The 15,027-nt window shown below is 41.4% G+C and overlaps 1 protein-coding gene across 6 annotated transcripts in view; it reads right to left on the reverse strand.

Moving 5' to 3' along the window:
• Positions 1-15,027, reverse strand: part of LOC147735029 (membrane-spanning 4-domains subfamily A member 4A-like) — a 316,483-nt gene that overhangs the window by 148,270 nt on the left and 153,186 nt on the right. The gene's annotated exons all lie outside the window — the stretch shown is intronic.

Raw genomic sequence — 15,027 nt, forward strand, 5'->3', positions numbered from 1 at the left:
CATAATATTCGATTAGGCCCATGAAAAAGTGTGATTGGTATCCTCACTGAGGAGGTGGTGCCATCCTGTGGACTTTATTAGATCATCCTTTGACTTGACAACCCTGCCTGTAATGGTTTACCCACTATAATTGTTTTCGTTTAAAAGTTACCAACCTTTCTCTTTGTGAAGTGTTAAACCGGCTTTCCTTAGCATCTGTAGTACTTTAACCACACAAGCACTATGCTCCTCTTCTATGGCATAATAAATTGAACTAGTCATCATACATGGGTAGACGCTGAAAGATGATGCCAAGCCAGAGAAATTCTTGGAACTTGAAACACGACATCTGTTGTAATGAAAGCAATGAGCTTTTTTGATTTGGAGTGAAGCCGATTTTAAGTCTACTCTGTGGAAATAATTAGCATGATTGAGTAATAAGATTGTTTCTGATATACTCAGCAAAGGAAAACTGTACATCATTATGCACAGGTTCAAGCTCCTCAAGTCAATACAAAACTTTAAATGATCACTCACTTGTTTGTAAATACTTATGGAGGCAGTCACTCGGAGGCTTCAACAGGTTCTATGATGCCCTCATTCTGCATATCCTCCATCATTTTCTTCACTTCATTCCTGACCATATTGTGAACCTTCCTCAAGCTATGCCTTACTGGATTTGCTCACTCCTTCAATTTGAATTAACGAACATTACACTTAAGTGAGCCAATTTTCTCTTTGAAGACATTGGTAAACATTTCTAACACTGTATCTATTGCCTTGTTACCCTGGACAACTAAAACATGCTCATTATATCTAGGATCAAGCACAATATGCAGATCATACAGCTGAACCCACCCAATATGGCTAGGTGATTGTGGGACACATACATATTTCCTGCTGCCTCCTGAAGTGTGAAGGAAACTGTGGAATAACCAAATCCTAATATTTGTAAATCTTCCCATCAATAACCCTTTGGCTGGATGTCACTAGTCTGTTATAGAAGTGTGGCCATACTTTGCCAAATAGATTTCTGAACTATGGTGTACCTTGCTCCAGGATCAATCATCAATTCTATGTGTGTACCTTTCACTAAGAAACTTGATTTTCTCATGTCTTCTTTGCTTTGGATGCACAATACTGTTTCTGGGATTTTATCTTTCTCCTCCACACAAGCTACTCTAGATCTGGATCCGTCCTTGCACACCATTGATATATATTCTTTCCTACCACATATAATTCTTTATGCCTTCCAAAACATCCTTTGAAGTCTGTTGCATGCGACATGCTGCTGCATCTGTAGTATCATTTACGTGCTTGTTTGAAGTAAGATTTGCCTGGTTTGTCTTTACTTCTTTCTGTGAAGGTCTTTTTTGTTGTACCTTGACTCTTCAAAGACGTTGTTGTGTTCTGTTTCTTTTCTACAGCATTTACTTAATTCAACATTCAGCAGCACACACAGAAAGAGGAAATCACCTCCACTGAATATTTTTGTGCAGGAAGGTTTCCCATCCTACAGAAAAACAATCACCCCTACGACGCAAACACCCTTGCACCATGGCGCAAGGGTGCCTTCGTTGGCGCATGGCAGCCATTTGTGCGCATTCCTGCCCTTTTCATGTGCAATAGGGCAGTGCAGCAGGAAGACTTGTGGCACTGCCCTATGACAAAATATTGTAAATGAGGCACTCATTGTGTAAATACTGGAGCGAGGAAGTTGGACTAGGAGGTAATGCTGTATATTTGAAGCTTACTATATCACCAACAGCACAAGAGCAGTTCATTTACCTGTCATTTGTCACTGAGCCCCATGTAGATCTCTAGTTACAGTGTGGACATGACAACAGTGATGTCAGAATCTTGAGCGTATATAACTATTCTCCATTGTTATGGCTATCATAATCTGTTTTAACTATATATTCCGTCTTAATCACTGATTTTTTTTTCTTTTTCACATGTAAATTTGTATTTCAGAATTTCTATTTTGCATTTCCTGCTTGTATTCTGAATAGTTTGCATGCCTTTTTTGGTCGTGGTAACTGGTAGCGCTTTGAAAAATATAAAATCTCCAAAAATATATAAATAGGCTAACATGTATTATTAGGCAGTATCAGTTAATAAAAAAAAGCTTAACTGAATAGCCAGAATGAGAGGGGTGAAGTAAATCTGAAATGTATAGTAGTGTTAGAATATTATGTGATGTAATGCCTCCAGGGCTGGAAGGCGATTTGGTTAGTGGCGCTGTCAGATTAAATCTGGGGGTGGAGTTGCAGTGTGGTTCAATGCAGTGCCTCTCACTGGTTAGCTCGAGTTTCACAGGAAAGCACCTCTGAGTAGGAAAGGGGAATAACATTAGAAGATAATGTATATGTATAGAGTTGATATGCAAATTATTTAAAGGGGATATAGGGTGCATAGCTAAATTGCTAGATTTGCAAATGAAGACCTGGAGTTTTGCCTTTCACTGGTATTTGCATATAAATTACTTTAAATGACGTACTCTGCACGAATCTAAAATTAATATTGTGTGTAATGTAATGCATTTTTATATATGCGAAATGCACATTGAGCAATTTAGAGGTATGGATTTCAAGTTAATTTAGATGACCTTATTTTGTTTCCCAACACTCAGTTGTTGAGAGGAAACTAAAGTCTGCCAAATGTGTTCATATATTTCCATATTGTAGCAAGTGCCGCAAATCAAGGATTTGTTTTTTTGTATTTATCTTCAGCTAACAAAAGTAGATTTAATTCTTAAATTCTGAAACAAATGTGAGATCAACAAGAGTAAATTAAAAAATGTTAGCATATATTTTTGTAAAATGGCATGAGACCAAACCCTAATAAAGTCAAAATCATTCAAGCTATACCTGAGATGCACTTCTTGGAATGGGAAGCTACTGTGCTAGGAATATATCACAATTTTCAATGATTAGCGCATCACTGCTAAAATCTAGAAAGGACATATATGCTGCATCCACCTCAGCTCTGGAGCACGAAAATCTCTACGCCACATACAAAGCTCTGGATCACATCTTTATTCTTCAGCATGCAACCGTTAACTGAACACACTGCATCATTGACCACACCCAGGCACACCCCAAATACCTCTCAACTGACTACATAACTTTATAAGGAGTCTGCCTAGGACCACAATGGTCCTATTGCATATAGTCACACAACACTATAGCTCCCTCTTTGTTAAATAAAAAACTACGGACAACATATATACATTATAGTTTCTCAATAAGTCACACCACTCTTCCAGATCGAGTTATATGAGGTGAAAGAGTTGCACTGTCATCTGGAATCGTAGATGTGGATTCAGATCCTTGACTTGGGCACTCAGGTGGACTTTTCTCACTCATGAGGTCTGGAGTAGATGAACATCGAGGCAGATGCTTGAAATGTGAGGAGCTTCTTGTAATGGACTCTCCGGGGTTCTTTACTTGTCATGACTCTCAATGGTTCAGCATCAAACGGGGTGTCAGTCTTGCATTTCTGTTCTTGTTTGACTCTGACCTGGTCTGCTTCCTTGACAACCATGCCCGAAGCGCATCAGCGCTTATGTACATAAACCTTCATCTTACTTTTGCAAGAAGTGTCAGTTACACAAATCTCATCAGTGTCTATTACTTGGTGTGTGGTCCATTGTGCTAGCTTTGTCTGAATGGCTCTCCCAAACAGCAAGGTGGCAGAGCTTTCACCTGTTGTGGAATGGGGAGTAGATCGATAGGCACATAGGATCGGGCGTATGGCTGACCTGAGATTGATTCCTTTGAGCGCAGCGAGTTAAACCACTTTCTTCAGGCTGCTCCTAAATCGTTCAACAACACCTTTTGCCTGTGGCCTGTGTACTTTTCTGATGCTTGACAATCTAGCGAACAAGGAAGTCGTTAAACTCTCTGATGTTACTGAGTGGACCTGTGTCAGCCTTAAGAATGGAGAGAACACCCCATGCTGTGAAAATATCATCCAGCCTCTCGATGACTTTGCCATGGGTGGTCGATGATAAGTCTTCCACTAAGGGAAAACGTGAGTACTGGTCAATAACTACTATGAGATGATGACTATTGTTTAAGGGTCCTAAGAAATCAACTGCAATTTTCTCCCGTGCTGTTAGGAAGGTCTGTCATACTCCACAGCATGGTGACTTGCTTTCAGTTTCTACTCAACTTGTTCGACAACCCTTGGTGGCTACAATGTAACGATATCATTTGTGTGCCAGTTCAATGACTTGTTGTCTCAAACTCTTAGGTAAGACAATGTTCAAAGCACTTTGCATAGTAAAAACTTGATTGATAGATAGTTTTTCCTACACAATCTTGAATTTTTAACATTTAACGTTATACCAAACATCGAGTATCCTTTCTCCATGATTGCATTACAATGATATCCTTAGTGTGAGCATGTCTCTGTCTGTGTTGGTAGCAGCAATGATCTGCTCAATCGATAGTTTCACGTGTGCTCGACTTTAATATAAAATTGATGTATGCTTCAATCACTTTAAATATTGCACTGTGAGGCTGTAATGGCACTTGTGAGAAGTAATCTGCTGAGTTCTGAGCCTCCCCCGGCTTATCAAAAATAGGTTAGTCATACTCTTGCAATTTCAACCCCAACCTGTCGATGCAAGAGGGCATCTTGGCTTTCAGAGTTCCTAAAATGTGGAGCAACACCTGGTGGTCATTCACAAGGGTGAGATGGATAGAAACACATGAAAATGTTCACAAGCCCAGGCTCTTTTTCTGGCTGAGAATAGGCACGCTCAATCTGTGATATACTTCTGCTAGCATAGGCCACAATGTGTCTGTGAGTATTTGGATGCTCATTGAGTTGAGAATGTTCATGCCTAACACCACCAGGCTTATGTTCACAAACATCTCAGTATGGAACTTTGGAATAAAGTTAGCCATTTCAGTAACATTTTCAATTGCATGTGTGATATTCTTAAATGTGGATCAGATTCAGAGGACCATTGGAATGGGACATTCTTCTTGGCCAACTCTCTTAAAGACATGACACTATGACAAAATCCCAGATGTAGCTGGAGCAACCGCTGGCCATGTCTAAAAAGGATCGTAGCATGGTTACTTCTTGCAGGAGGAAGGTGGATGACAATGCTTGCACCTTTTCAGGATCAGTAGTCATTCCTCCTTCAGAGAAGATATGTCCACAAAATTTGAGTTTGGTTTTGTAAAATTAAAATGTTTCTGCATTTAACGTGAGATCTGCCTTGGCGGATAAACTGTATATTTGTGTAAGAGCTTTGTCATGTTCCTTTCGTATGGTCGCAAACACTAATTTTTCACCACTGTAGTTAAACTTACGTGTGACAAGTTGAATTACTCTGAGAATTACATCCTGAATGATTTCTGCAGCCGACGACACACCAAAACTGGTTGGCATATTAGCAGCGCTTTGCGATAAATATCGCAAAGCGCACTTAGCGAGTATTTTTTCATCGCCGGCTATCGCTGGATTCTAGCGCCGAGATAGCAAGTTATTAGCAACAGCTATCTCCACGGCAGTGGAAAACCCAGTGATAGAGGCGAAAAACGGGATTATCGCATGAATTACAGCGATAATGACCCAGCGTTAGGGGGTTGGTTGCTGATATGCCATGGTGGTCTCAGCCACACAATCCACCCCCCCGTTGAGTTGAATGGACAAGTCAGGTTTTGAGCAGGTGTAAAAAACCTGTGACAACCGCGGTTAGCGCGACTTTCATTGTTGCTGACCGGGTCCCAGGGTCACATTGCTGATAGGAGTTAGGTGTGTTTGCGAGTGGATTCCTATTGTTTTCGTGTGGCACTCCTACTTTACAAGTCATTAGCAATAAATATCGCTGACATGCAAAGTGGCAAGGGAAACGGTCACTGTCACCGGCAAGCTGTCGTTAACAGCTGTTAGCGACAGCTTGTTAATTGGGCGATAATAATATTGCCTCTTTAGCAGCAGAAAATGCCACTAAAGTGGCATAAATGCCTTTGCTAATATGCCCCTGGGGGGTCTTTTGTAAGAAACCAACATGAGATGAAAAAGTAGTGATGTACCTGCAATTCTCTTCCAGCTCAAGTCAAGTATCCTTTTTCAAATCAAGACGGGAGAAGACGTTGGTGGCATTCAGCTGTGCTATCATGTCTGCTCTGTATGAAACTGGATGTCTTCCTCTCTCAATTACTCTGTTGGCCTTGCACATATCAACACAGATGCGCACTGCAACTCCACTGTCCTATTTTGGCCCCACCACTAATGGCAAAACCGATGGCATCAGACCAAGAGTGCACTCGATGATGTCATGCTTTAATAATGCTTCTAGTTCTTTCCCAACGGTCTCCTGTAAGTGAAAAGCAATTTGGCGGTTGTAGTATATCACTTTAAGATCTGTGTGAGTATATCACTTTAAGATCTGTGTAAGATCTGTGTATTGTGTGGAACTTTGAATACGTTCCAGAATTGTTTATATGTGTATGTACATTCTTAGAGAGCTGTTATTAGTGAAGCTCTGTTTCCTGACAGCTGTACAACTTATTCTTCTGTGCTGGGGATTTAAATAAAGAACCTAATTACAAGGATTTACTGGTGTACTTTTCATTGCTACACCGAATTGGCGACGAGGACCTGGAACCCTCAGTGCAAGCTTCAAAAGGAATTTAAATTAACTTTTTATTTTCAACAAAAGAAGAAAGAACAAATTTCTGGGAAAATTCAAAGAATTGAACAAGTTTATTCAGCTTTACTCGGATGAAGATTACTCCTGACATTTGCCTATTAGTGAGTTTTCTTTTACTTGCTCTTTAAGACTGCTATTTATTGCGAGATCACTTCTTTTGAAAGCAACTAAAATTAAGGAGCGTTCAGTCTCATAACAAATTTAAATGCAGATGACAAGTGTGTGCCAGTGGCGTTTATTTTAAGCAATTTCTTCGATCTCAAATGTTGCCAGCATTTTGTGAGCAGGCTGTTTACCTTTGAAATCTTGGGCGAGAACTGTCCTGAACGCGAAGCGCGTGTTAGCTGCCATCGTTTCTTCATGTTGTTGTTCAAACAACCGGAGCGTGCAGAAGAGCTCCTACTCATTGCTGCCTTCACCGGAAATTCAGCGGAGTGACGTCAAAGGTCATGCAAGGGTCGCGCAACGTGTCGACCATATTTTATTTTTATTTTTTTATTTCTTTATTCAGCGCGAACAAGAAGAAATGCGAGGAGCTAACCTGTGTTTTCTCAAGCTGATAATTAATCGTTTTTACACGCTAACAACAGGAATTGTAAGGAATTAACCTGTGCTTTCCCTGGATTGTAATTCATTGTTCTTATAAGGTAAGATTACAGTTTTTTATTATTTTATGTTGTTGTTTTAAAAATGAATGGAGAGTCAGGAACAACATCTTCTGCACAAAGTAACATAACAGCTTCTCCTTCACATGGTAATATGAGCATTACTTTGAGTGATCCAAAATAATTTTTAGTCTTGGCTGGATTGGAAAGAATATTTCCTAAATTATATTGCCACTCTAGAAGATAATGGAAACATTATGGGGCAGATTTATGAAGGTCTTGCGCCGCCGGTGCGTCACTTTTTCCCATGTTAAAAATGATGCACCGGCGGCGCAAGGCCTTCATAAATCTGCCCCTATGTCTCCAGAAAGGAATAAAAGGATGTTAATGCACTGTTTAGGACCTGAAGGTCTCAGAGTGTATTTACAGATGCAGAAAATTGAAAGGAGTGGAGATTTTGATGTATTTAAATGTGCTATTGCAGATCTTGATGATCATTATTCCCCAATTGTATGTGTGGCAGTTTCCAGATGCACTTTCTACAAGCGTAAATAAAATACAAATGAAACTGTTGTAATCTTCCTTTCCCCTTTGCTCCCTTCCACCCCTCCTCTCTCCTCCCTGTTGGTTCTGCCCCTAACCCCTCTGAAGCTAGCATTAGAACGTTGAGATATGACAGAGCGCTGCCAGCTGGGAGACATCGTATATGATTCCTGAGTAAATAAACTGAAGTACAACTTACCCAAGGTGTTTGTCATTACTACAGCTTTTTGGTGACGAGATCGGGACGCTGGGACAGGGCCGGCCGAGTGTCTCGCCCCTGTAGTGATTTATAAGGCGGCCAGTCGTGAGTGACAAGACGGCGACATCGGAGTCTTCCACACAGGAGGTCGAATCTGTATGAAGCAAGGCTTTTGGAAGATTATATCCGGCTTCAGCTGTGTCCAGAACAACAAAAAGTGACCTGTTCGGAAGAAAGGTTTGCCACCTGGTGAGGGGACAATTACAGTGGACTTCGCATGTTTATGCGGGTGAACTTGCCGATATACGTTTTCAGCGCAGAGAGTAAAGGGCGCTTGGTTCGGAGCGGGGACCAGCATACACGTTTTCACCGTCTTTGTCCAGGGTAAAAACTACTTGTGGGCGGAGGGCCTCACGGCTTTTCAGGAGCAGCGCAGTCAATCACGGTGTGTGTGGCTGCTCCAGTTCGCGCACTTCTTCAGAGTTTTTACTCACGGCGCTACCACAGCGAGGTGGGTCTACCGGCAGCAGGCAGCTGGCGGGAGTCTGGGCAATGACAACGTAAGCTTTAGGCACTGCCAGCGGTTCCAGTCCCGAAGAGTACCTGGGGTCTCCTCAGGCATGTGAGAGGATACAACGTGTTCAGATCGAGCGCTGTGCTCCGTAGGTTTTAAGGGTTTGTTGACGATTTCCCTCAGCACGCCTCTTGCGTTTGGAACTTGGATTTTGGGGGCAGAGAGTGTGAAATAGCGATTACTGACTATTCGACGGTGAGTCTTTATCAAGGAAGACTGTGGAGACTCTGTCACTGGGAAGCCTTCCTTCCTGATTTTTCCTTGCCCCCAAGGTCTCTCCCGCCCCTAAGGAACAATGATTGACTGAAAACAATAGCAGTAAAAAGAGGACTGCTGTTCTGTGTGGGTGTTTTTAGGGGTTTCAGGGCATGTAAAACACTTTGCATTTCTTATACATTTATCACCTGTTTACTGCTTGAGGGCCCGATTCACAGAACTAACTGAAGACAAAATCCTAAACTTACTACTTTTGGTATTCACAGAAGTTAGGATTTTGTGTTAAGTTTGTCTTAAGACAGACTTAAGACAGAATCATAACTTAAGTCTGTCTTAAGTCTGTCTTAAGACAAAATCCTAACTTCTGTGAATACCAAAAGTAGTAATTTAGGATTTTGTCTTAAGTTAGTTCTGTGAATCTTTAATTCTGAAAAAGAATACTAGAAGATGGCAGGAGCAGGGATGAGTCAGCCTCCTCCTTTTCTTAACGAACTGGGAGAACCAGAAATATCCTGGAAAAGATGGGAAGGTATCTTTAAGTACTACCTGATAGCCATAGGGGGTGGCAATTTAAATAACATCAGGAAGCAGCATATTTTACTGCACAACCTAGGCATACAGGGCAGGAAGATGTATGAAGATATAACAGGGAGATTAGTAGATGATGAAAATGAGGAGGAGGTTGAGGGAACTAATTTGTTTGAATATACCTTAAGGAAATTGGAAGAACATTTTAGAGTGAAAGTCAATGTAGTATTAGAAAGGCACACATTTTTCAAGAGGGCACAAAGGAAGGAAGAAAAAGTAACGTCCTATGTAGCGGTCTTGAGGGGACTATCCGCTACTTGTGAATTTGGAACACTCACGGACTCTTTAATACGGGACCAACTGGTGAGATGCACTAATGACACTAAAATACAGGAGGAATTACTCACAAGAAATCCTGACTTAGAGGAGGCTTTGAGAATAGCGAAAGGCTTGGAACACACTGCCATATGCATGAAGGAAATGAGATTTAATAATGGGGAAAGTAAAGGAAGAGGAGAGGAGAAAAGCACAGGTAGCGAGGATACTGTATGCAAGGTTGGGGAGAAGGGTAAGGAGCCACAAAAGATCAGAAGTGGGGGCCTACAGTGTTTTAAATGTGGCAGCCCCAACCATTTGGCAAATAATTGGAGATGTCCTGCAAGGGGTGTGCAGTGCAGAAAATGTAATAGGAAAGGTCACTATTCAAAAATGTGGAAAGGGTACGGTACAAAAGTGCATGCAATAGAGTGTCAAGATGAGGAGGGAGATAGTGAACGCACTTACATATTCCAGATTGATGATGAAAATGAGAAAAATGATATTAACTACACAAAATGTGAAATATGTCTTGATGGGGAAAAGATTGATGTGTTTGCTGATTCTTGCTCACCTTTTACTTTAGTGGATAAAAAGGTTTTTGAGGAGAAGTTTAGTTTAGTAAGCACAAGGTACAATTGGAGAAGGCAGACATACACCCATCAACCTACAACAAGGAACCTATCCTTTTAGAAGGAATGGTTACCATGAGAATCTCTTTCAAAGGAAGGCACACTGTAGGGAAGGTATATGTCACTGCTGAAGGGTCGAGCCTATTAGGGTGGAAGCACCAGAGAGAGTTAGGAATTAAACTGGATCCTAACAATAGTAAACAAGTACTGCTAGTAGAACCAGCCAGAGTGGGGACCAGCTTGGTCAAGGAATATAAATATGTGTTCAACGAGAGTCTGGGAATATTAAATAACTATATGCACACGATAATACTTAAGGAAGGAGCAGTGCCTGTGGTGCACAAGACACGCTCGGGCCCTTTACTCATGAGAGAACCATTAAAACTGGAGCTGGAGAAGCTACTGAAACAAGGAGTCATCGAGGAGATCGAAAGTGCGGCATGGTTGGCGCCCATTGTCATCACGACCAATGATGGAGGCAAATATTATAGTAGACAGATTCCCTCCACCCCCCATCCACGAGATGCTGAGCACGATTCAGAGAGCGAATTTTTTAGCATACTGGACCTATCATCGGCCCATTATCAAATAAAACTCCACCCTGAGTCCCAACCGTTAACAGCTTTCACTACTCCTTTTGGGAATTTCAAATTTTGTAGGATGCCGTTTGGCTTGGCATCCGCGGCTACGGCATTCCAGAGAGTGATGCAACACGCGCTGAGAGAGTGCAAGAAAACCATGTGCTTTCAAGACGACATATTGGTATTTGGATCAGATAAAGCAGAACACAATGAAAATGCAAGAAAAGTCCTAGAAAAACTAAGAGAGGTAGGATTCATGACAAAAGAGAGTAAATGCAAAATTGGAGTCAGTTCAGTGGACTACCTAGGACACACAATCTCTGAGGGGCGTCAAGCCATAAATTGATCTGGTCAATGCAGTCAGGGATGCTCCTACACCCACTAATAAAGAGGAAATCCTTTCTTTCCTGGGTCTGGCCGAATACATGGCTAAATACATCAAGGATTTCGCCAAGATGTCGCAACCCCTGAGAGAGTTGGTAAAAAAGGACAGAGTATTTAATTGGAGCAAGGGACAGGCGGACGCATTAACCAACATAAAACTAGCCATTTTAGAAGCCCCCTTCATAGGAAAGTTTGACAGCGAAAGAGACACCATTATCATGACAGACGCTAGTAATAAAGGTGTAGGAGCAACTCTAGCACAGAATTTCAATGGTAAAGTGAGAGTAATCGCTTTCGCGTCAAGAACCCTAAGGGGTCCGGAAGTAAATTATTATACAGTGGAAAAAGAAGCACTAGCTGTATTTTGGGCTGTCAAACATTTTAGTTTCTACGTGTGGGGTTTGCCATACGAGATACATACGGACCATAAACCGTTGATGGCCATGTTTGAGAAAAAGGATTTGGAAAACATGACCCGAGAGTAGCGAAATGGTTACTTGGACTGCAAGGTTACAACTTCAGAACAATTCACATACCCGGTCAACAGAACAAAGTAGCGGACTACTTATCCAGGGCTCCAGTCGTGGAAGAGTGTGAGGACGTAAGGGAAGAAAAGGCAGTCCTGGAGATAAATCTAAAAGTCATTTCAAAAGATCAATGGGATGCCAGCATGGAACAAGACAACTGCTTGAATAGAGTGAGAGATTACATTGTGTGAGGGTGGCCGGACTGTTGCAAGGAGTTGGATGCAGAGTTTCAGCCATTTTGGAATGTACGGGATGACCTATCTATAGAAGGGAACTATGTATTAAAGGCAGGGAAAGTGATTCCCCTGGAGGCTCTCAGGGGACAAGTGATTGAGTTGGCACACGAGGGGCACCTGGGCCGAAGTTTAAGCAAAGCCAGACTGAGAGCAGAATACTGCTTTCCCACTATGGATAAAGAAATGGAAGACAAAGTTAAAGATTGTCATACATGCGGGTTGAGTGATAAATCCAAGACAACGAGACATGCGCCTTTGCCACCAGTGGAAGTACCCAGCACTCCATGGGACAAATTGGGTTTTGACTTAACAGGACCTTTGCATTTGAGAGGATCACAGGAGTGGTATATCTTAGTGCTAGTAGATTACCATTCTAACTGGATCTCTTACAAGTTTGTGCAGAACATCAACACCAAATCTTTGATTGCATTCCTAACAGAGGTTTTTCCGAGAGAGGGCATTCCATCGACCTTAATCACAGACAACGGAGTCCAGCTGGTATCGGAGGAGATGAAAGAATTTTTAAAGGACAGCTCAATAACACACATTTGCACGCCTCTATAATGTCCTAGAGCGAATGGAAAGGTGGAACGAGCAAATCGGCAGCTAAAGGAATGCATTCAGTTGGCAATCAAATCAGGAAAAGACGTGGAAGACTCAGTGAGAAACATGCTGTGGTCGTACCACACCACACCAAACTTAACAACTGGCATTTCGCCTTTTGAAATAGTGAGGGGAAGAAAAGCAGGGTCGAAATTATCTTCGAATTGGATGACTAAGAAAGTAGATATAAAGCATGGCATGACATGAAGAAGGGAGTAAAGAAACAAAGTTTCGTCCAAGGACAGAGCATGTGTATTACGAAACCTGGAAGGAACAACAAGAAGGATGACAAGTTCTTTCCACCAAAAGTCATCAGGGAGGTGAGGAAGAATGTGGTCATTCTCAATGATGGGAGAATGTGATGCCAGGACCGTGTAGCCCCTGTACAAGGAAGAGAAACCATAAATAGGAGGGAACATTATCCCCTATTGAGCCAAGAGGGGGAAGAGTGTAGGGGAGAGCTAAGTAATAGATCCAGGAGCATACCTTTCTGGCACAAGGGCTATGACATGTATTGAGGGATATCTTTTGTTCTTTCTATTGGGGGTTTAGCTATGTGTTTGCATTACATGGTTCTTTTCTGTAAGACACTGTGTTTTTGCAGGTCCCCCCAGGACAGTACCAATTAGGGCCCTTCTTATGGGGCCCTGCATTTCTTCATCCTCCCTCCCTCATTCTTTTCTTTCCTCTTTTTCCCTTGTGTTGGTAGGGAGATGTGTTGTAATCTTCCTTTCCCCTTTGCTCCCTTCCACCCCTCCTCTCTCCTCCCTGTTGGTTCTGCCCCTAACCCCTCACCCCTCTGAAGCTAGCATTAAAACGTTGAGATATGACAGAGCGCTGCCAGCTGGGAGACGTCGTATATGATTCCTGAGTAAATAAACTGAAGTACAACTTACCCAAGGTGTTTGTCATTACTACAGAAACCATTGAGGATTATGTCTCTGCTTTGAAGAATTTAGCCATCAAATGCAAGTTCGGATCTCTACATGATCACATGATTAGGGACCAAGTGGTTATGTGCAATAAGAATAAAAATGTCCAAGACAAATTGTGGATAGAAGGAGATTCATGTCTTAAAGATAGTTAAGAAAGCAAAACTTTCGGATAGATGTGCTAAAGCAGTTTCTATTTCAAGGGATCCAGTGACTGTTTATAAGATCAATGATACTAGGAGAGACAAGAATCCTAATGTTAGACAGTCAAAACAATATCACAATTGGAAACCACACCAAAATTCATTTTACTAAACAGTGTAGAAGGAAATCTCAAAAGAAAACAAAAGTAACTTGTGTAACAAATAACGACTCTGACTTATCTGATGATGAGGAGAGTTATCATGATGTGGATTTGGATACTTCAAGCAACAGAGCTAGACATGTAGTTGTGAACATTACATGTGATGATAATAACAAACCAATAAGTATGGTTTCTTTTGGTGGTATAGATCTACAAGTAGCAGCTGATTCCGGATCTCCGTTTACTATTATCCCCAAATCTATTTGGGAGAAGAAATTTGTTTGTGAAATCGGTCCACAATTATAACCTACTGATGTGATTCCTGAAAGTTACACTGGACAGAAAATTGTCATGTTAGGCTTTAGATCTTTAATGTTTGAGTTCAAGAGTAGAAGGGCTGTATGTAAACTCTATGTAGCCGAGGATGGACCACCAGTTTTGGGCTGGAGGGATCAGCGTTAGCTTGATATAATCCTAAACCCTAATAGCCCTGAACAAGTGTTGATTATGTGTGAATCTGAAAACACAAAGAATTGGGTTTTGAAAGAATTTCCCGAGGTTTTCAATGGAGGTATCGGAAATCTCCAAGGTTTTTCACACAAGATCAGAGTCAAACCTAATGCTGTTTCAAAAATTCATAAGGTGCGTCAAATACCTCTAATTGCACGTGATGAAGTAAAATTAGAAATTGATAAATTGTTAAATGCTGGAATAATCGAACCTGGGGAAGCGTCCGATTTAATTTCTCCGATCGTGATCACTAGACGTTCCAATGGTAAGATCCGAATGTGCATAGATTTAAGGTATTTAAATGATAACATTATAATTGATCAATTTCCTCTCCCCAGGATCGATGAGATGCTTACTCTAACCAGAGGAGCTAAATGGTTCTCAACCATCGATTTATCTTGTGCATATCATCAGATTTCCCTGCATCCCATGAGTAAACATCTCACTGCATTTTGTATCCCTTTTGGATGTTTCCAATTTTGCTGCATGCCTTTCGGACTTGCGTCCACGGCTGCAGTTATTCAGAGGCTTATGCATGAGTTATTTGGTGATATTCAAGGGGTTATATTCTTTCAAGATAACATCCTGGTCATGGGGTCAAACAAAAGTATACATGATGAGCGTTTGAGAAATGTAATGTGTATTCTACAGAGTAAAGGTGTTACAGCAGAACCATCAAAATG

This window comes from Lissotriton vulgaris, chromosome 1_2 (assembly GCF_964263255.1).
Source record: "Lissotriton vulgaris chromosome 1_2, aLisVul1.2, whole genome shotgun sequence".
In the NCBI taxonomy this organism is placed as follows: domain Eukaryota; kingdom Metazoa; phylum Chordata; class Amphibia; order Caudata; family Salamandridae; genus Lissotriton; species Lissotriton vulgaris.